The 23,257-nt window shown below is 40.4% G+C and overlaps 1 protein-coding gene across 2 annotated transcripts in view; it reads right to left on the bottom strand.

Moving 5' to 3' along the window:
* The window catches only part of LOC121906338 (DNA-binding protein SATB1), a 79,333-nt gene extending 61,126 nt beyond the window's left edge, over positions 1-18,207 (bottom strand). Inside the window, exons 1-2 of one of the 2 annotated variants that reach the window (XM_042425150.1) lie at positions 17,948-18,207; positions 3,226-3,325 (exon numbers count right to left, since the gene is read on the bottom strand). The gene's annotated coding sequence lies outside the window, so the exon portion shown is untranslated. Of the gene's footprint in view, positions 1-3,225; positions 3,716-17,947 lie in introns of those variants that run through there. The other variant, XM_042425151.1, reaches the window with a different exon arrangement.
* Positions 18,208-23,257: the final 5,050 nt, after the last annotated feature.

Here is a 23,257-nt window from a genome sequence, read left to right as displayed (position 1 = left end):
GAGCTGTTATTTTGCTACAGCGATAATTATCGAGGTGGTAAAGAAAGACGATTAATGGTTTTAGCCGAGATATCAGTCTCAGCAAAGTGAGGCACAGCCCAGCTCTAAACTCCCAGTAAATACTCAACAGTTAGGGGTTTTAATAATCAGAGAATCCTGAACACAACCCTAACACACAAAACAAAACTGAGATGGTTGCAAACATACAGAGGTTTTCTTTTTTTTTATTTTAAAGAAGAGACAACATCTTTCCCTGGACGTTTTTATTCTACTAAGAGCGATAAAACTGATGATTCAAAAGCATAATTCAATTTTAAAGAAAAGTGACGAAGCATTCTTAATATCATTTCACAGCAAAAAACAACAACAACAACAACCAAAATCACAACCTATGCTCTCCAATGTGCCGACTAATTGGTCTCTCAGGGTCACAAGACAAACTTTGCCATCTCGCTCTCTCATCTGACAACCTGCTCTTGGGCGTTAAACCTGACACTGAGTGAGAGCTCCACTGTACTTAACTAAACTGGTCTACACTGTCTGCAGACGTATAAGGTTTAACCGGTGACAGACAGAAATCGCTGTTCCTCCGGTTTCTACAGTTTTTCGTGGAACGTACCCTCCGGCGACCTGACAATTAAAGCAGTTGTGATGCCAAAAGTGTCACTGGGCTTTAAAAAGAAAAAAAAAAAAAAGAGACAGCAAGAGGTCTTTGTTTGTGACACACTACAAGCTGATTTCCTGCTCTTACACTACTAGAGTACAGTAAACCAGTAAATGCTGCGTGCACTAGTTTCGGTTAGATGTAATGAAAACAAAACTAAGCTCTCAGGGGGGGAAAAAAATCTGAGTATAACAAGGTTAAACCTGTAAGTTAGAAGCAGAAAGGTAGAAAGGTGGAAACACTTAGGTGTTTTCCCAGATCTCCTCCTAATTGTAAATCACAGTAAGGTTATTGTAAGAGCTGTGAACACAACAGAACGCATTCAAAGGAATTAATTACATACTAATAAGCTGCGACAGATGTTTAGGCTTTACTGCTGGATCTGTGTGACCTGGCAGTCACACACACACACACAGCGTCGCTACCGTCCTCACACTCTTGATTCTTATCATTCCTGCCAAACAAGTTTATGTGTAGAAAATTTTCGCCAGGCAAATTGACACGCCACGATGGATATGTATACGCGAGCATGTGTTTTTTTTTTTTTTTTTAATGTGCCACTTTCACAACCACAAACTGATAAAAAGGACTGGCTGTAAAAAAAAAAAAAAAAATGAAGGCTCACAGCTTAAGAGTAAAACCGAGAAGTTCTGTTTCAACGTTCACAAGCTGCCGTTGAGGCTTTCGTCTTGTCTGAGGACTTTTACAAGAAGTGACACATGGCAGACCGAGACAGGAAAAGGGCTGTGTGTCATTGCTGTCAAAGGCACTGACCAGATAAGCCACAGCACCTTGAACTGCCACAGATCTGCAAAGATAAAAGGAGAAGAATCACCGGTGCTGTGCCATAACCTGTTTTGTTCCCATGCGAGAGGTGCCATGCTTGACCTCGTAATCTCATGTGAGCGAGAGGCGAAGAACACGACCTGATGACAACAACAAGGCGATAAACAACTGGTGACACTGAAGATAATTTCAGAACGACTGCCCTTTAACTATCTGATCAAGTTTCTTCTTTAATACAAGGCAGATTTTTTTTTTTTATTGTGATCCACTCTGCTGTTTATACTCATTTTCACAGTCCGTCACGGTTAAAATTTGTGAAGTTTAATCTTTATGACAGGTTATATACCCACAATACAAACTCTTGTCTGTCTTAAATGAGCGTGTTTGTGCTGATACTTACATATATAACTAATCTTCAACATCACAGTAAAAGCCAGTGACCATGCTGGTGTGCGAAATGTCAGCTATTTTCTAGAGGAAACCTTTAAAAACCTGTAAACCACAGAACATCAGTGCCCACGCAGTTTTAAGATGGCAACACATCTTCTCATAACTGCTCTCTCTCTCTCTCTCTCTCTCTGTGTGTGTGTGTGTCTCTATATCTCTCAAACTTACACACACACACACAGACAGACAGACATACACACGTTGGGTCTAGTTGTACCTGAAATTACTTTATCAGCACTGTGACAAAAGCCACAAGGCAAACCAAACTGCATTACTACACCGTCTCTGTATCATCACATCTATCTGACTGCCTCACACCAAGTCATCCAGAGAGTGAGCAATAAATCCATTAACTGTTTGTTTCCCTGTGAGTGTTTTTTTTGTGTGTGTGTGTGTGTGTTTTGTTTTGTTTTTATGTTTGGCTCAGTCAGTATGTTTCTGCTAGTTACACAAAGTGTTTCATGCTACAGCAGTAAAAGTGTTGAAGGAAGTTGACACGTAATTAAATAGTAAGTGTATGGAGAGAATAAATGAAGTGGCTCTAATGGCCTAATAAAAAGTATTAAAAGTAGATGGGCAGTTGGAATAGCTCCAGCATTTCTAATAGACATGTCAGCGCTTTGATAACAAACGTGATTTGTCAACGCACACACGATTCACTTTCATCATAATGAGTTTTTTTTAAAAAGAAACTAAATGCCTGCTTTAAATATAAACTAAACCCGGACGTGAAATACGTGTAATTTGAAATAAAAAACTAAAAATCTGACTTTATTTACCAAAAAATAAAAATCCCTGGTTCCTAAAGTCATCAGGTCAACAGGAGCAGCGATGGCAGCATCACTTCTTGCTCCTCCGCTGCGCGCTGAATAAGTTGTTAAATGAATTAGAGGAGATGGATGTACTTAACCCCGCGAATATCACGAGTGCTTTGCTTATTCGTGCAGAAATGACTTTCTGCACATTTAAAATTAAATGGCAAAAAAAAAGTACACTTATATTTACCATTAAGAATGACATTCATAATCTGTATTTTTTTATCTTTATGAAATATTAAATCCTTGCAGCCACTTTTGGTCTGTGTGGGTTTTAAGTGATTTGAAAGATAGGTCTGTATATTGCCTTTAATTTATTTAGACGCCAGTAATTTATCCTTGTAATTCTAAAGGGAGAGGCACCTTACTTTTATGAGACATGCAGTAAAGAAATGTGATTTAAAAGATAAGCTTTTTTTTTAAAAAAAAAAAAAAAAGAAAGAAAAAAAAAAGAGGCGTGTGAGAAGAGTGACAGCACAGACAGATCGCTGAGGATAAACAGTGAGACCGTACCTTTAAAGTCAGCAGTCGCCCGACCTCTTGTTTTCCATCAAAAGTTGAGCAACCTCTTGTCACTGCTCCACGACGAGAGATCCAAAAATAGGCAACTGCTCTGTGGGAGGAAAAAAAAAATGTTTTAAAAAGTCAAAAGTCCTACGGTTGAGGAGGGGGGGAGTCGTGTGCTCGAAACCGCACTGGCGGAGGTTGAAGTTGGGGAGCGCACACGGCGGATGGAGCGCAGAAATGTGAGCAACCGTGCGCTGCGGGCAGCGGGGGTGAAGTAGAGGAGAGGAGAGTAGCGGCATGTGAGGAGGGCTGCTTTGAGAGGGTGGCAGGTAAACGAACCGCCCCTCCCCGTTTCTGATGCTCAAATCGATGATTTGCCAGCTGTGGCGCAGCTTGTCTCATTGCCCCACTTTGGTTTTTACAGCCGCTCCTCTCCGACGCGCTGCTCTCCGGGGACACAGAGAGAGAGAGAGAAAGAGAAAGAGAGAGAGAGAGAGAGAGAGGCAGAGAGAGAGAGAGAGAGAGTGAGAGGCAGAGAGAGAGAGAGAGAAGTCACTGCCAGCAGAGCTCTCACACTCATTCATTTTCATATTTACACGCCACATGTTTGCATGTCAAGAAGAAGAAGATGAAGGGGGGAAAAGTCTGGTAAATAGTCGATTGCGCGCAGCGGCGGTGCGTTTTGCTCCGTATAGAGTCAAAGCCTGTTGTTTTAACAGCGGAGGGCAAACTGCCAGCTTTCCTCCCCGCATACCTGAGCGGAATATGAAACCATATAGCCCGGTATAGTCTGCTATACATCAGATGCTCTTATCGACATAAAAGAGCCGTTCATTAAAGCAGATGGGTTGATTTGTTTGAAAGCCAGAGTGTATGCAAAATAAAAAATAAATAAATAAATAAAAAAGTTTACAAGAATAATGAAGTTTGAACAACGCTTATTAAAAGGGAGGCTAATACTGCAGTCTGTTCTCTTGCTGTGTTTGCCGAAAGCTGTTTTTTCAATTAATTTCGCCAATTTAAACAAGGCTTTTAGTGGGAAATAATTATTATTCTGACTATTCTGAAGTGAACATTTTTAATGCATCATTATTGAACCAGACGTACTTCTGTTTCATCAATGCAAGCTGTTGCTTTTTTTTTTTTTTTTTACCTCTTGCAACTTAGTTAAACTCCGGCCATCACACACACACACATACACAAGCGCACACAAGCTTCTCCATCACATTTAAGAATCATACCGCGGGCCTATCAAAAAAAAAAAAAAGACAAAAAATAAATTAAATATGCGCTTAAAGAATGCAAATTTGCAAAAAAAAAAAAAAAAATTACGTGGAGCGCAGAATAATATGATTTTTTTTGCTTTCTCTCTTCTTGGACATCTTTAAGAACACAGCCTGAAGCAGAATCAGCCGAGGCGCAGAGGACAGTGACAGATAACGGGGTGGGGGTGGTGTTGGTGAGGGGGGGATATAGCTTTTATTTTCGCCCTCACAGTGTCTAAATGTATTTGTGCTATTTAAACATGTATTTTCAGCTGTAACTGTATTGACAGGTGTGTGAAAAGTGCAGAATATACATCGCCCTTTTTTTTTCCCCCCCCCCCCCCCCCCTGCCAAAGTCTGAAATTAGACGGGAGAATTTCAAGTTTCAGAGTGTTAAATGAAATGAAATAGTCTCAAATGAAGAACATATTACAGTATATGAAGGGAGAAACGTCTCTCCATGGTGATCCTTCTGACAACATATTGTACATGAATGTTTCCTACAATAGATTTTTAACATCAGGAAAAAAAATAATGAATTATCTTCATCATGCATGGATGAACATTTTCTAATTTACTCATTGTTTGATTTTATCATGCTTGTGTCCATTGTGTGTGTGTGTGTGTGTGTGTGTGTGTGTGTGTGTGTTGCTCCTGCATTTACATCTGTAAGCCTACAATATAAGTGTGTGTGCATTGCAGATTGCGGGTTGCATGCACATTTTTTATTTGTGTCATGTGTCATATGTGTGTGTGTGTATACTCATTTGTTGTGTGTGTGTATTGTGTTGTGTTGTGTGTGTGTGTGTGTGTGTGTGTAATGATTGACAGTTTGCATCTGCACACAGCCAAACTGCTCTGCACTAGCAGGTGTGCAAGAGCCCACAGGTAATGCAGCTGTTTACTTACAATGTGAATGTGTTCCTCTTTCCGGGTTTAGCATAAATAACACACTGATCCATTTACATTTACACTTAATTTACACATCCCATTGAAAATAGAATTAGTGGAAGGGAAAAAAAAAAAAAAAAAAAAAAAAGGCTAAAAGATGCCGACACGAGACAGAAGGTGAGAGCCGAGGAAAAAGGTTTCAGTCTGGAAAAAAATCATGAGAATGATTCTGATTGTCCACGGTGAGCTTATTTCTCAGAGAGGATAGAGAACGACTGGAGCCTTTATCGTAAGCTGATATGTATAAATACTTCTCAGAAAAGTGTATTTGTTGTGGTTTTGGGACTCCACAAAAGTTTCATTATGAAGCATCTGAGATCTGCATTTAAAAAAAAAAAAAAGAAGAAGAGGGAGGAAAAAAAAAAAAAGAAATCACACACACACACACACACACACAATCTCTGCATATGATTCACTCCAGCTCTCTCCTGGGAGACTGAATGGGAATTGAAAAGTTCCAGTAAAGAGATTCAAATTTGCTTTTTGCATAATTATAAATTCATGCTAAGTTAGGAGTGTTTTCATCATTACGGACAACAGCTGGTGATTTCAATGCAGCCTGTGTTTTATCCATCAATTCATGTTGCTGCCTCCGAAAAAAGCCCCACATGTGCTGCAGTTGTCGCTTTGACCACAAGGGGGACCGGTGAGTCTCATCTTAAAGTGGAGTGAGAGAAGAGGAGAAGAGAGGAGAGGAGGGCAGCTAATGATGACCTCTCTCCATGTGACACTTTTAATACTTTGGGTTTTAACATGCTGTAATCCAGCCGGTGGTTATGAATCTGCGGATTCAAAAGAAACAAACTCTGACCTCTGCTTTCAAACACAGAGAAGATTATCAGTGCAGCAGCAGCGGCGGCGGTGGCGGCGTGTGAGAGCCGTAGATGAGCTCCAAGACGTTAATGTAAATTGTTAATGTGCATCTATGATGGTGACGCATGCAGGGGGCACATGTAAGGCACAAAAAAAAAGAGAAACCAAATGTGTGTGAAGTGTAAACAAATCAAAGCAGACCTTGAGCTGAGACATTTCAATCGTCTGCACTTTTCTTTTTTTTTCCTCTCTCTCCGAAAACAATAAATAGCACCTGGAAAATTACAAGGGTTATACACCCCAGAATTAATCTTTCCAACCCATAACTAAATAGAGAGACACTGTTGCCTCTCCATCAAGTGGGTATATTTTAATTACAGGCTATTGACTACTGAAAGTAATTTGTCTCAGAAAGATGCCCAAGAGCTAAAAGACAGACGTCTCGTCTAAATCTGGAATGCTCATCCATTTTTTTTTTTCTGCTCTGGTTTTGTGGTTAGTCTTTGCAACTTTCTCCAGTAGATCTTTTATAATTGCTCACCTTTTAAAGATTAACAAGGATTCCTGAGACACTAACGGTTTCATCTGGGGGTGAGCGCTGGATTTTCACAGAAATTGAAAATTAAAGCATGTATTTTTCCTGCCTTTGCCTCCTTCGCTTTTCTACTCACAACCTCTTTGATTTCATGATTTTTGAAACAGAAGTAGTCCGCAGGCTCACCTCTCAAATGAAACACTATAAATCCTCATTTGCGTGCTGCCAAGGAGGACAGTGGAGATGAGAGCCAATCAGAACAATAAAAGCTGACCCACAGCGGCGCCTCCAAAGCGCACACGCCTACAGCTGTTAATGGGATGTCAGTCAGCTGGGCGAAGGAAAAACAGCCCCGAAGTGTAATTACTGTCTGGTGTGAACTCTCCCATCAGCTGTAGCCGCTTAATGTCACTTAGTACATTATTGCGTGTGGAGAGCGTCAGCTGAACACGGATGTCAGCTGCCTGGATTTTAGAGGACTCTGTCTGTGTGAAGCGGCGAGTTGCTGGTTCGATTCTTCAGGTGTACCGAGGTGTCAATCACACAGCGAAGGGCCTTTTTCCTCTTGACCACAAACCAAATCAAACCCCATCATCAGTTAATCCTATAGCTCCGGCTTAGACCGGTGAAACCTGCTTGTGAATTCATGTCACATAGTGGAAAATAAGGCTTTATTGATCCCCAGGAGGGAAGAGAATTTAAATTTTGATCATAGGTATCAACTGTTGCCTTAAATTTAATTTTAATTGATTTTCTTGGTTGGTTAATTCTTGGGCAGCAGTTTCTTCCTTTAATGTAATTATTTTTCTTCACTCCTGATTTTAACACAACAAGTCCTCCAAATTAAATGACAAAATACGTGATTACTACTCGGTTAAGCTTAAGGAACGATGTGGTCATGGTTAAAAGGAACTGACACTTGATCGTTGGTAGAAAACAGGAAGCGCACAGCAGTCCACGGTTTTTTTGGCTCAGTCATCCACCCTCACCTCCTCCTTCTGCGGACTCTGTGGCTCTAACAACATCAAATCACTTCCTCCTCTTCTCCCGGGCAAAGAGTCATAACTCCTACGGCCGTTGGAGGTCTTCGTCACTTAAAGGTAAACATACGACGGATGCTGTTGTTGTTCTTGGGAGAGCAGCCTCTCCTCACGTCAACCATCTAAACCCTGGTGCAGCTTTTAATGGTGATAACCTCTTGACCTGCAGATAATCCAGAGTTTTCCAGAAGCGTCGGCTGTCGGCCTGAGACTTTCCCAGCAGACTTATTGTTATTGTTATATTGACCTTATTGATATAAGGTGCCTTGCATCCAACTGAGCAGAACCTATGTCATGAAAGCAAAAGCTAAACTGTCACATGAAGAGTAGATGAAATGTAACGAGGCCACAAATTTGCAGGGTTTGTCAACTTACATCCAAATGGTTTTCTGCTTCTTTCTGGCAAACAAAATAGACACATGGCTAATTTTTTTTATTGTATCTGCTTTTCACGCTGATTGTATCGTGCTGATTTATTGACATGGATCGTTGTATCATGCCACTAAAGGGTACATTATGTTATTGTCTCGCATTATTATGTCTAAAAACAACCAGATCTATGTCATATATTTTGTTTAGTTGTGTACTTACATTATCCCAAATGTTTCCAACAATGTGAAAACTGCTTTATTCAGTGTTTTTACTGCTTTTAATTGATAAATATAATTTAATTATCTGCAGATAATTCGGCTCATTGTAAAAACCTTGTGAACGATGAACACTGAAGGAATCCTAACCTAAAAATAAAATGTTAATGGTGGTTTGTTTAACAATGAAGACAACAACTCCCATGATCCCACGTTTACTTCACAACATCATCAAACTCAACGTCTTCTGTTATTGTTTTGATTGAGAGACACCGAGCAGCAGAAAATTACACGTTGTGCGACGCAGGCTCTCAAATCGGTAAAGCCCGTGTTTTTTTATTTCACCTGACAGATCACAAGGAGGGAGGAGTCCCAAGTTCAAAGCAACATCAGATCAACAAAGCCCTAAAAAATCCGGCTACGCATGATGATGATTATATGATGATGATGATGATGATGATGAAGTAGATGAGCAAGATGACTAAATGCTGGAGAAAAAAACCGTCTTGCTGTGAAATATAAATGCAAGTTAGCAAAATGTAAATGCAAAACAAGTTTGATTTAAACAAATTTGAACTAAAAATAAGCCTATACTGTTTGTGCTATTTCTATTAAAAGTAATAGAGACCTTTCATCTAGAGAAAGCTGCTGAAAGAGCAGTGTGATAAATGTTTGTTACCATCATTACTTTAAATGAAAAAAAACAACAGAATACAGCCTTAAAAGATGCGTGATAGTCAAATTTAACTCATGCTGTTGAGCTAACCCTCCCACCTTAGCTTGACATTGTATGCACTAGAAAACCCTGCTAATCCCGATCTGTCTCAGATATTTCTGTGGCCAGCAGTTTTCTGCATGTTCAGATGTGTTGGCTTTCACTCAAAAATGGAATGAAAGTATTCATAAGGTCAATCCACACCAGCAGCATTTTTGACATCTGACACTCTATGTAGATACTACCACAATATGTAGATAGATAGATGACAGATATAGAGAGTAAGAGTCATATCCAGAAGACTCAGGGACAACTGGACATCTTGCTTCTCATCCAAAAGGCTTTCTCAGTTCTGAAGTCAGCAGCCCTTCTTCATACATCATGATCTGGATGCTTTACAGCCAGAGTTAGAGTCACTCCACAAACTCCGGCATTTTCAATGCTACAGGCCTATTTTTCTTCATCTCCTGGGTTCTTAGTAAAACATAATCTCCAAAGGCAGCTGTTCAAATCACACAAAACTCCCACTGTGTATATACTGTTAACTGTATCTATAATGATCGTTCAAGGCTTCTCATTTGTAAGAGCTTTCTGAGCACTTTACCGGCATGTAGAGCTACGACGGCTGCTGACAGGAAAGCTGATTGTGAGGATACTGACGACCAAACGGAGGTCACAGTTGGTGCGGATGGATGGACGCTTCAGTATCACTTAAAGGCTGCTGACATTTCATGTTTCATGTTAAACAAACTGCTTTTAATGCAGCCAAAATATACAATTTCCTATGAGCCAAAGGAGCAATGAGACAACAGGTGTTAAGAACTGCTAAGATAAAAGGTTTCATGAACTGATGATATGCTGCACTAGAGCAGACCTTTCTTTATATGTTTATGTCATAGATTATTTTACCCTAAAGGATTGGTTCACAATTTTTCAAATCTGTCTTAAAACAACAGGTGCCTATATGAACAATGAAACAGGTTTTGCTTGCTGTAATAATTCCTCCTGTTCATACTGACCATTAGAAGATCCCTTCATAGTCGCCTCAGTGAAGAAACGGGGGACAAAAACTACAATCTTCTTTTGAGCAAACATGTATTAAAAAGTTCATCTGAAGCTAATATTAGGCTTCAACCATCATAATTAGTCGAATTAAGTGTATATCTTCCAAAGCTGCAGTCTTTTTAGTACACAAGTCTCTTTATATTTCCCTGGAGTGTGTTCTTGTTGAGCTGCAGTGGAGGAAAAAAGAGGAAAATTTACAGCAAGCAAAACCTGTTTTTATGTTCATACGGGCACCTAACTATTGTTTAAAGACAGACTTGAGAAAGCTATCCTATAAAGAGGACATATTCTGCACATATCCAGGTCTATATTTTTTACTCTGGTGCTCTAGAGGAATATCTTTGCATGATTTACAGTTCAAAAAAATGTGTTAGGTATCTTATACTAGTTCTTCATGCTACCCCCCAGTTCATCCTGAAACAGGTCTCTTTAAAGACCTCCACTGGCCCCGGAGGCTATGTAAACAGCGGTAGTAGGATTTCACTTCTTTTTCTTGTTCTTTACTTGAAATATAAACTTCTCAAGCCCAAATCTGATCCGAAATATGTGAGTAAAAGAACCCACAACCTTGCAAACGAAGCTTTCAGAGCAGGCTGAAACTTTGGCTTCTGACTTACAGGGAGCATTTTTACATACCTTCACCTCAAGTTTTGTAACTTTGACTATGTTTAACATAGACATCTGACATCATAACAGTATAAAAATAACAGATAATCACAAAGAGCATAATATGTCCCCTTTAAAGGGTGTTGCCACCTGCATACAGAGAACACGGCAGTGTCATGTAACGAAGAACATGACGAAGATGTCCACCGCACGCCAGGTGCTACAACAGAAAGTTCTTGATAGACGTTCTTCTGACATCCACCTTTAACTCCTCCTTCTACCGTCACCTTCAGCGTTAAACATTTTCTGCGTCAAGCTTGCAAACACGGTTGGATGTCAGGCACATCAACCAGCACAAGCCACAGGAGCCGCGGCGATATCAGCCCTCTGTGTTTGACATGCATCTCAATGCAGTGCTGCTGTCACAGTGAGACACCATATCTCCTGGAGAGTCTATTAGCTGTGCTTAATTAAACAAATGTGATTAGACTGATCCAAACTCACACAACTGAATCCCCGGTAAGGAGTCAGCCATGAGAGGTGGCTGAAGAGAGAAAGTGGAGTCGCGCATGGCTTGGCTTTATTAATAGAGCCTATTACACACTAACGCACACCTCGGCGGGAAGCTGCAGGGCGTACGTGTGAGTTATGTGTGTGCGGGCAGCGATGTTTCAGGTCCACTTCTGAAGTTTGTCAATCACAGTTTAGTGCTGACTGTCATGAGCAAATGAAGCTCGGAGTGTCGGGGTAAAGGTGATAACTAATAGCAGATTGATTACTGGTAATTTAGTGTGTGATATGTGGGTGGAATTTAGCTACAGCTGTCAGTTGTAACCAGGTGGAAAGCTACAGGGAAATTTCACCAACTTGTAAAAGATGAATCACCGACAGAGGCAGAGAAAGATGAGAGAGAAACTAAAGCAACTGAGTGCGCTAATATTTTAGGGGGATTTTAAGTCTGAGTCATTTCAATTCACCATCAAGTGTAAACGCTTTCTGTCAAAAAAATATAACTTGCTACTTAGAACTACTTAGTTGAGGAAACAAGTAGCAGAAAAGATGAAGAATCCCTGAAACTCAGTTAAAGTTTGAACTTTCTGTGCCCTCTGCATCTCATGAATTTGATGGTGCACTCATTACTCAATCACAGGCAACCTAGACATCCAGGGCACTGCTATTTAAAACAATGGCCTGTCTATGTCTGACTGAGCTGAGGGGTCCTGATGAGCTACTGCAAGTAATATGGCTCTGATATGTTATTGGGTCAATGCCAATTCAAACTAAGGAGGCCTTTAATAGTTTGTTAAAAAGGTCAAGTAACAGTTCACCAAGTTTGGTTCATTTAAAGGATCCATTCAAACTTTTTTTTTTTTCAAAAAGTCCTGTTACCGTGCAAACAGACTCCGTACGGACCTGCATCATCTGCACAGTCTGCAAAACCTGCAATGAAATGCTACTTTATCTCTGCATTTTACTTTTTCAATTACTTGATTTTTTTTGTGTATCTTGCGCAATACTTAAAGGCTTTACGGTACGTATCCCAGAATACCTTCCCGCTATCTTAAAACAACACTGACATGCCCATATGTACACTGAAAGGGTTCGTGGCCGCTGTAATTGTTCCTTCTGTCCATACTGGCAGCAAAGAAATCTTTTCCTAAAGCAATGTTAGTGTAGGAGATGGAGGAGAAAATCCACAGTCTGTGTCTCCTGAAGTTCAGCTGAAGCTAATATGAGGCTTTAGCAGTTTGAGTTAGAAAAATCAAGCAGTATTCTCCAAAGTTAATGAATGTGACTAATATTTTTCTTACTGTCAACAAATGTCACGTGCAGAGCCAACAATGAATTTATCTTCTAACAAGTATTGTGTGTGTATTCGAAGCCTGATATATTATTATTCCTCTGTGCTGTAGACCTCTGTTGGTGTCCTGGGTGACATGTTGCTTCCCCGTGAAGAGTTTGGTCTCTTTAGTTTGTTTAGAATCAGCTCCAAAGACAAATGACAGCGATCCAAAAACACAAAGTAGAGTTTGAAATCTTTCCGTTACTCTGCCGCTGACTGCCGTTTCTTTTCAGATTAACAATAGTGATATTTTTTCAAATAAAGATGCAAAAGGCAAGAAGGAGGGATGAAGGATGTATTTACAAGATTTTGTTTTGATCAATAACATAATAATATAGGGCAGGTAATCATGATGTAACCATGGCAACATATGTAGACATCAGGGCTCACCAGCGTTGGAGTGTGTGTGTGTGTGTGTGTTTGCGAGGAAGCGTGTGTGTGTGGACTGAACCACTTTGTAAACACAGTTTAAGTTTAAGCTTCATCGGAGACGTCAAAACAGTGAAGCGTAGCATTAAGACTCTGATTCAATTAACTTTTCGTCCAAGTGAGAGATACTTCAGAGGCACAGCGGTGTTAAACTGCTGTGTGGAGAATGTTAAGTACACAGGTGTCGATGTTAGGTGTACAGTATGTTTGCTGGACAGGTTTAAATTATACAAACACAGTTTTTCAAATGTATTTTAACTACATAATCACAGACAAGAGAAAAACACTATTATTTTATTACACTATTATAGAAATTCTGGCATGAATGTAACTGCACTGTGTGGTTTTATTAAAGTCAATGCTTCTTATAAGAAATTATTATAAATAAAAGTGTTCATTGTAATTTTCACTTAAACAATGTTGATTTTAAAGGATAAGGCTGTCAATTTTTTAAAATATTTTTCTTACTGTCAACATAATCTCATGCGCAGAGCCAAACCAACAATCAATTGATCCTTCTTACAAGTATTGTTTGTGTTTCCAGAGTCTGATATATCGTATTCTTCTGTGCCGTAGACCTCCGTTGTTGTCCAGAAACTATTAAAAACAGGTCATTGAGCCACACCGCTGCACTGGGTGACATGTTCCTTTGCTCTGAAAGCAATAGTTACGGTAGTTTGTTTAGAAACGACTCACATTTTCAGTCTCAAGAAAGAGGTTCCGTGTACGGCAGACGCCGCTGCACATGAACGTGGTTGCATTCTCAGTGCTTCAACAGCTTGTTGTGTTACATATCACAACCTCTTGACTTTGTACTACACTGTAAATTTCTCAGCTTCAATATGGTATCACTGGTATTAGTCTTTGGAGCTGTTGCTAAACAAACTACGGTAACCATTGGAACCATTGCATCATGTCACCCAGTGCAACGATGTGGCTCGTTGGCTTGTTTTTAATGGTTTGTGGACATCAAGGGAGGGCTGCAGCACAGAGGAATAAGATATGTCAGGCTTTGGATACAAACACAATACTTGTAAGTAGGACGAGTCCATTGCTGGTTTGGCTCAACACACGAGATTAGTTGACAATAAGAAAAATATAGAAGCCTTATCCTTTAAATATCAATATTCACTCTATATACGCACTTCTAAAATATACATTTCTGGCAGCTACTTATAATATATTTCTTAACTGTGTTTGAGTTTACTTTTAGAAAAGTGTTGTTTCCATTAACATGGAACATAGAGGCTGCTTGTGTCTATCTTTTAACAGGGCTATATCTGTACTGAACCATTTATCCAGGCCTGCAATGCCATTTTGCACTGGTGCATCCATCACGTCACCATTAAGAATCGGAATGCCTTTAAGCCTCTTATGCACATTTCCCTTTTAGCCACCATGACTTTTTTGATAACACTGCAGCCACAGGAATCTCTAATTCTGCATAATTTTTTTTTTTAGCAAAACCTGGCTAACCTAATTGTGTTCTTAATGTCTGTTGCTGTACAAGTAAAGACAGGACAGGTAGGTCAAGAATTTACGGTAACTTATTGTTTGGTGACTGAGTTATAATGACACCTGTGTATGAATTGAGAGTCCAATTTAAGGCACACTGTTGCAACTGTTTTAATTTTGTTACAAAGTGAGATAATGTTATTGGATAAGGAGGAACAAATGCAAAAAAAATAACCATTGGACCAATTACCAATCAATGCTTTATTAGCTGTTATTAGCGTTAGCCAACCCCAACTGTCCACATTTTGAAGTGACCTTGAGCAAGACACTAAATCCAAAATTGTTCCTGATATCCAGACCAGCAGCTTGCATGGAAGCACCATTAACCTCAATGACGGAGTGTGTGAATGAGAGGCAAACTGTAAAGCTCTTTGTTTGTAGGTAAAAATAGTGATATATAAGTGCAATCCATTTATTATTGAGTGTGTCAGTTCAGCCAAACAGAAAATAAAAAGATATTTTATAGTACTGTTATGTGTGACGCATATAGTTTTATTTGTCCAGGTTTTAAGATATCTATTTCTGTCGTCGCCTCAATACAACAACGGAACTTTATGGTGCTCGAAACATAAAAAGAAGACATATAAAAGAAATTGAACAGTAACAGAAAAAGTACTCCACAGAACTCATTCAACAGTTTTTATTCGAACTGCTTTCTATGAAATAAATGGTTCATTCACCGTCATTGTGTTGCAGTGGTGGCAGAAAACTCTGAGAAAAATATCTGGGCAAATAAAACCAAAACTATATGCATGACTAGATATCACTAGAGTTATACTTGGGGACTCAGAAGAGAGAGATTTTTAAAAAGAGAACTGATGGAGCACATGCCGAGATATCCTGAGTTTTAGTAAGGCAGTTTGGGTCAAGTTGCACAGATGCTCGATCCTACATTTCCCATAATGCAATTAAATTATCAGTTGACCCTTTTTGAAAACTCCTGGCCCCCAGTTTGTAACACAGGGTTTCTGTGATTTTAAGGCCCCAAACACAGTCCACACAAGTACGCAAACACAAACGGCAACTCCTGCCCCAACCGCCGCAAACATGCGTTAAAGTTAAAGCTAATGAGAGTGTTTCCATGACAACAGCAGTAAACAAACATGGCGTCTGCTATTCTTACTGTACAGAGGAAAGAAAAATAGAAAACTGCTTTTATTGTGCTGCCTTTTCATTGGTCATGGATGACAGAGAATTCCTGTCTGAATAAAGGAAGTTACAAAGTTCAGCTAGTGCATCGTTGGACTGGTCAGCCTGATTGTTTTGAGTGGGAATGAACCCAAATGGAAGGGGGTCAACTTTCTCTTGTTGTTGTTGTTTCACTAGTAAACACTCATTTAGTAGAAGTGACCCTTTAACACAACTGCGATAGATTTCAGCAGACTTGAAAACAAAAACTCGGGTCAGGTGATTTCTGTTACTGCACATGGAAGCACTGCTTTATTTTTAAGTGTGCACCAAAGTGTCACTGGATCATCCATCAATCCGGAGACATACGCTGCAATGCATCACTTCATTTCTAACAATCACTCATACAGTAAAACCCCTAATCCAGCTCACACTCTCAAGTTGCCTTTGACAGCAGCTTAGCCACCCTGCCATCCGGCGTAACACAGCGGGTGTGGAGAAGCCCTCAGGGGTGAGATATCCTCCGCCCCCCCTTCAATCCCCCCCCACTCCCACCCCCTCCCCGGTTGCCCCCGGTGACAGTGACAGAAGTCTGTAATTGCCACCTCGTCAGACGGCTTCATTAAGACGAGCATTGTCTGCGCAGCTGAACGGCGGTGCATGGGGAAGAGACGAGCGCGAGCCGAGGAGAGGAGAGAGTGCCCACAATGCAATTACTGCATCGCTGTGACAGGTGGGGCCTCCAATCCTCTGTGTCGGTGGGGCCCTGATGCATGTTGGGGAGCCGCAGCGGGCTCGCATCATTTTTCACCCCCCCTGTCATTAGTTGGTAATGATTGGATTATTTTGCAGATGAATCGCAGTATATGTCTTGCTCACAAACATTTCCTGGCCAAATTAATCAAAACCATCAAGGCAGAGCAGTCAGAGTGAATTAAAAAAACAACACGTCTAGATTAAAAATTACCGTAATCCTTCATCAGTGTGCTTTTAACCCTTTGACTGGGGGTGTGTTGTGGTGTGTGCCATCTTTTATGAATGTCTTTAACAATATGACAGTCTTTATGAATTGTAAATTATTTATAACATTTGAGGTTCACAACACTTATAAAGAGCTGAAACATTGACACAACAATTAAGTAACAAAGAATGCTATCATGTTTTTGTGCAGCTCACTATCTCTAGATCATATTTGATCTCATATTTGACAATTCTACAGCGCACACTTTACATTAGCACTTAGTGCAAATGTAGAAACTACTGAGTGGATGCTACATGTAGCAGGGAGACTTCTGACGGTCTGCTACAACCTGTAAAAGCAGGGTCACATGACCAACTGAGGTCGCTGAGCTAGCACTACCGCTAGCAAGCTAATCTGCCAGCTGACCACTACAGGCTGTACAAGCTTTTACTACAATGTGGGTTTCACAGTGGGTTTTTATTTCAAAAAATGTGAAAGAAGGACAAATTTTAGTAGGAATTCATTATAAAGAATGATTTTTGTTACATTATTGCAACAATAACATGCCCTGATCATTCAAAGTGACCTTTAAGATAAATAAAACATCATACAAATGATTAGATGATCAATTATCATCCTTTTCATTGAAATTCAACTGTAAAGATCAGAGACTAGAGGTAAATCAGTCACAAACAAAGGACTCTCGCAAAGTGAGGAAAACGGATGAAATAAAAACTGCTTTCAAGGAGCTGAAAACTTTTAACTGTGGTAATAGAACATAAAATAGATCCTAATAAAACATTTTAATGGTCCTCTCTGTCTAAAGAGTACAAACGTTTCTCTCCTTAGTCATTTTAATAAACCCAAATCTCATGTACTGTGTCATCATACTGATGTTGCTTTAACTTTAACTTTCTTAGCTAACTTTTTTCCCACTGAGTGATGAGTTGAAGAATCTACCTCAACCTCTGAAGACTGGAGGAACTGCAAAGAAGGAGCAACAATTCATATTTCCCTGCAACCTTAATGGATAGAACATTGAATAATCATTTTTGATAGTTCCGTGGTCTTAAAAAGTCAGATGGTCAGTTTACCCCCAGGCAGATCAACTTACCTCTAACCTGGGGCAAGTTGAGCCACCGGAACACTTTTTTTTTGAGAAGTCCTATTTTCAGGCCCCTTTGTCATAGATGCATTATTACAGTTTCATTTGATAGGACACATCCTGAAATAAAGGTAGATGTTTTCATTCTACTTCTGTCTCAGTTTCCTTACCTGGAGGACAACATACGTAGAATTTGGCTCATCTTATCTCACTCTCTCCTAATATGGAGTGTTACCCATTGACTGTATGGGAGCTATGCTCCTGTTGCTAACGTGCTAAACATGGATAGCATCACAACTTTTACAAACTGCATAGAATTAGTAAAATGCACACGCATGCATTTACTTTCTGTAGATTGCAGGCTGTGGGAGGATTTCAAGCTGGACACTACAGCAGACCAACACGGTCTGGCTGTTCAGACTGAAGCTGCAGCAGGTAGGAGACATGTAGCTACATCTCGAGTCTAGTTAACGTTACTTAGTAACGTGTTGTCAGGGAGGTTTAATAAGAACTGTGTATGCTACACAAAACATGCAGTCAACGAGGTTTGTTTTGTTTATTTCTATGATTTCAACACAGATTTCTTGTTCACAATTTTAGTCTTATCAGGAGAAAAATAGATTGGGTCCCCTGGACACGTTAATAGTGAGTTTACTGCATCCTTTCAAATTTTAACGCGTCAGAAACACAGTACCTATCAACATCACTGGATACAAGTCTTTATTAAGTTTGTTTTTCTCATAATTCTTGTTTTTACATTTGAAAATGTTTTCACTGATTCCTTACTGCTTTGTCAAAACTAAAAAGAGGTGAAAAGAGAGTTTTACAAATTTTTCAGGGACAGTTGTGTTATGTGCTTCCTCGCTATTTACCTTCTACAGCAGGGGGCGCCAACCTGTCGATCTTTGGGAAGCTCAAAGGAGATCGCAAAGCATTAGGGTTAATTTTAAAAAATCATTTATATACATTTTTTTCGATCTAGCCATGCAAACCGAAAATGTTAGAGCATAACACTCTCCTGCTCTCCTGTCTGATTGGCTAGATCACGATACTATCATGAAGCTACCGTCAGTTGGTTTAGCAACCAGCTAGCAAGTTAAGATGGAGGAGAATGTACGGAAAAAGCCAAAAATCTAAAACTTCCATTCAGCATGCGAATGGAAGTTTTTTCTCACTTTGGTCAATGATAGACCAATCTGCCTAATTTGTAACCAAGCAGTTGCTCTGGCGAAAAAGGTAACTTGGAACGTCATCACGCCCCTAACCCATAATTCAAAGACGACTTGCAATCCAAAAGTGCTCTGCGCTCCAGCAAAGTGACCAAGTTGAAGTTGGCATTGAAGACTGTATGTAAGTCACCTTTTGGCTAAACACAAAAAAACATTTACAGATGGAGAGTTGTCTGTCACTGTTGACACTTTATTCAAAGTCTGTATAAACAAAGACTATATAAGAAATGTGGTCACGAGTGTGCTACTTGGCCCGGCAACTGTGGTTGTTATCGGAGGATATGTCTTAACAAGTGTTCAGGGATTTATCATTGTGTAAATGCTTCTTACTACAATCTGACGAATCTGTGGACATGACACACACTACACAACTAATGGTGTTCGTTCAAATGGCTTTTGAGGACTCATCCATGAAGAAAGATTTCCTCATATTCAAACAGTTCAAACAGTACTTGCATAACAGCAACATCACCATTCATAAGTTAGTGGCAGTTACAACTGACAGCGCACCACTTACGCGAGGCACAATCTATGTTTTTACTTCTTTGTGCTGCAAAGACCCAGAGTTTCCCGAGTTCCACAGTTATCACTGTGTGATCCATCGACAGGCACTTTTTCCCATGTGATGACGCTAGATGTGAGGATTGTTAAGTAACAGGCAAAAGGACTGCAGCGCCGATTTGTGATTTCTTACATACCTGATGGCCAAACTGAACTGAAGGGTAAAGACAAAGAGGAGGCACACTTGATTAGCACTGTCAATGCATTCAAAGCCAATGTGGGTCTGTGGACCTCTCAGTTGAGAAATGGGAGACTGACACACTTCCCAAACCTGGAAAGAAACCCTGAAAAGTTCTGTGCCCATTTGGATAAAGTAGCAGCTGACTTTGACAAGCATGTCATGGAGGATACTGTCTAATTCATCACAAATCCATTTCTTCCCATTGGCAGTGACACTGTATTTGTCAAGTTCCAGGATGTGTTTTCCTTGCCAAGTGGAGTGGACATGGAAATAATTGAACTGCAAAGTGACATTGAGATGCAAGCCAGGGAAAAGGACAGCAACTTTTGGGGACTTCCCCCCCCCCCCCAAAATCTCCTCTCCTCTCCACTTATGTGCTGAAAGTGAAAGCCTACTTTGGCTCCACTTATTTCTGTCAAATGGCCTTTTCAAGTCAAATCAAGTCAGTTTTATTTATATAGCACCAAATCACAACATAAGTTATCTCAGGGCACTTTTCACATAGAGCAGATTGAGACCATACTGTTTAATTTACAGAGATCCAACATACCGCGCAAGGAAAAACTCCCCTTTAACACGAAGAAACCTCGAGCAGAACCGGGTTCTAGGTGGGCGGCCATCTGCCTTGACCAGTTGCGTTGAGAGAGAGAAAGAGGGAGGGGGAAGAGAGAGACACAGAGAAGCACAATAACAACAATAATATTAATAGAAAAATGACTAATAATAATAACAGTAGTAGCTGTGGGGGCGTCAAGCTGGACCGGGAGGACAGCAGCTGGTCTGCATCGGAAGATCCACACCTGCGAGATGAGAAAACAGCAAAACTCTGGGGAAGATGCCAACTTAGTAACATGCATTAATGGAGCATGAATGCGTACAGATGGAGAGGGAAAGGAGGAGATGACAGATGAAAATAATCAAAACAAAGCACAGGACCTGGCTGACTGACAGGCACCTTACTGACTGTGTGAGACTAGCCGTCCAACTACAGAGCGCTAACTGATAGCGTGCAGTCACAGCCATCACACCGACTTTGGGGAGGTTTTGCATAGTTTGGAGTGAAATACTGTGTATAGTACCTAATTGCTTGTTTATTTCCCTTTTGTTGTCATGTGGCATATGGTTCAGTGGGAATATTTATATTGCTCTCTTTAGCTAGTTAAATAAGCTTAATGTATTGCAGTCATTCATATTTTAATTTCTGCCTTCGAGGCTGATTTTGAGAGAAGGTGAGGGTATTTCAGTTCATACTGTGCCTTGATAAAGCATAAAATAGTAAGAAATAAAATTGTTAAAATGGACTGATTGTAAAAATAATAAGAGAAGAGGCAGCATTTAAACATCTGTGTGGGCTTTCATATCTTATATTTCTGAACAGTAGATCTTGGCCTATATTTGCACATGAGAAGTGATCCATCAAAAAATTGTCTACTTATGCTCCAGCTGTCTCTGTCTGTCACATGACCTTGCAGGTCATAGATGTCCCTCGAGAGTCACCCTCATGTAGCAGAGCATAAAGTAAAAGTGTTGAGATGTGATGTAAGATGTTTGACTTCCATGGCATAGCCAGGAGTTTACTTTAATGTTGCCTTTTTTTTAACTGTAATAATTGATATTGTATAAATAAATAATTTCAGAAATTGCATTGAAAATAATCCAGGGTTTTGCCAAATTAACATCAGTGTTGTCTGGCATGGTGTTTGGCAGTGACACCTAAATCATTTATCCTAATCCATGTGCAGTGAATGTAGACATCAACATCTAGCTTTGATATTATTTTAGCTGAAAAAGCAAATAACCTACTAAAAGGAAAGCGATAGTAATGCATTAAACACAGTCAATAGTTTTTCTTGGATTTTCCTACAAAAACTGTGAACAGCGTGTTTTCAGGATGAACCAGAGTAACGAGGATGCTGTTTCTTGAAAGAGATGTTGCTGCAAAATTTGATAAATGTAATTTTTCAATGCTTTGAGCACCACAAACTACACTGTAGTCATTTCTGTTGTCCTAGGAGTGCAGCAGCAATCTCATAGATATCCCAAAACTATGTAAACATGGCTACGTAGCAGTAGGTATAAATGAGAAGATATATGTTATGGTCATTTAGGTGAATGACCCTTTAAAACCTTTATTATTGATTTACATTTTTTTCCTAAATTTTTAATGTTTTAGCCATAAATTCACTATCATGTTGATGAAGGATTCTCTCTTATATCTGCTATGAGACGGGGTAATGTGTGCAAACAGCAGCCTGACTCGCTCTCGTTCAGTCCACCCCCAGCGAAACACATTCCTTTCATCCATCGAAATTCCGCATGATTGAAATTGCCCTCGGTAGAAACATATCATAGCCATCCACGGCTCTTGGACGGCTCCCATTGGGCGGTTCAGCCCATGCCAAGCGTCTGGGTTGGCCGAGAGCCTCCAGGGAGGCCGGGGCTTATGTCTCCATGGGCCAGTAAGCCTAGAGGCCCCGTAGCCGTGGGAAATGTAGCAAATCAGGGGAGCACCTTGGCAGTGGTGCCCCCCCCCCCTCTTAGCCTTAGGACTGTCATAGCTAAAAGAAGGCTAATGGTGGCCAACTGTGCAGCGAGTGGGTCTGGGGTGTTGGGGAAGCATGTCTGTAGGTTCATCTGGATTGGCGTTGATAAGGATGTGCGCTCTTCGTCCTCTGCCTATCACTGCCATGCACAGGGTGGGAGCCGAGTGTGATGCATTTCTGTTTCTGTGTGTGTGTGTGTGTGTGTGTCTGTGTGTGTGTGTGCAGCGGTGGCACAATGATGAGGGACTGGCAGACCATCTCCAGAATGCCAGCAGTGACTGATGCCACACCAGACATTCCTTTCAGAGGAAACGGTGGCGTGGTCAGCACCATGCCAGCTTCCACAGGCCCTCAGGACACCAGCCCCCCCCCCTCCCCTCCTACCCTCCCCCCACCCTCCCCTCCTCCCCCTCCCTCCTTTAAGCGCAGACCACAGCAGTGATGGCACGAGCTTCCAACAAATGTGTGGAACTGTGCAAAGGGGAAAACAAACAAAGCGAGAAGATGTGTTAGGTCTCAACTTTTCTGATTTTTTTTTTTTTTGTATAGTTTCAGTTTTGTTTTTCATTTGACTTTGTCACACAAATTATATTATATGATCACTGAACCGATTTCAAGGCTAAGACTTGTCCACTCTTTACATGTTATCAGATGGATACTTTTGTAATAAAATGTTATTTTAATTACTGGAACCATTACAGTCATTGGTGACCGATCACACTCAGTCCCACCTAAATTCGGGAGTGTCGTCCTTAAATATTCGATTGTGTCATTGATAGGTTTAAGAAGCAGCATACATTCACTTATTTCCTTTCAACTGCTTCTAAGTTCTTGTTTTAACTGTGTGTTTTAGTTTGTGCTATATTTTTTTATCTCCATCCATCAACTTCGTCGTGGTGTAAATAAAGTTGACCTGCATGGATTTAAACATCACGGTGTGACGGCGCCTGTTCCAGTCTGGGTTGC

Source organism: Thunnus maccoyii, chromosome 10 (assembly GCF_910596095.1).
Source record: "Thunnus maccoyii chromosome 10, fThuMac1.1, whole genome shotgun sequence".
In the NCBI taxonomy this organism is placed as follows: domain Eukaryota; kingdom Metazoa; phylum Chordata; class Actinopteri; order Scombriformes; family Scombridae; genus Thunnus; species Thunnus maccoyii.
The sequence above is the reverse complement of the archived record's forward strand: the minus strand, read 5'-3'. Positions and strand labels throughout refer to the sequence as shown.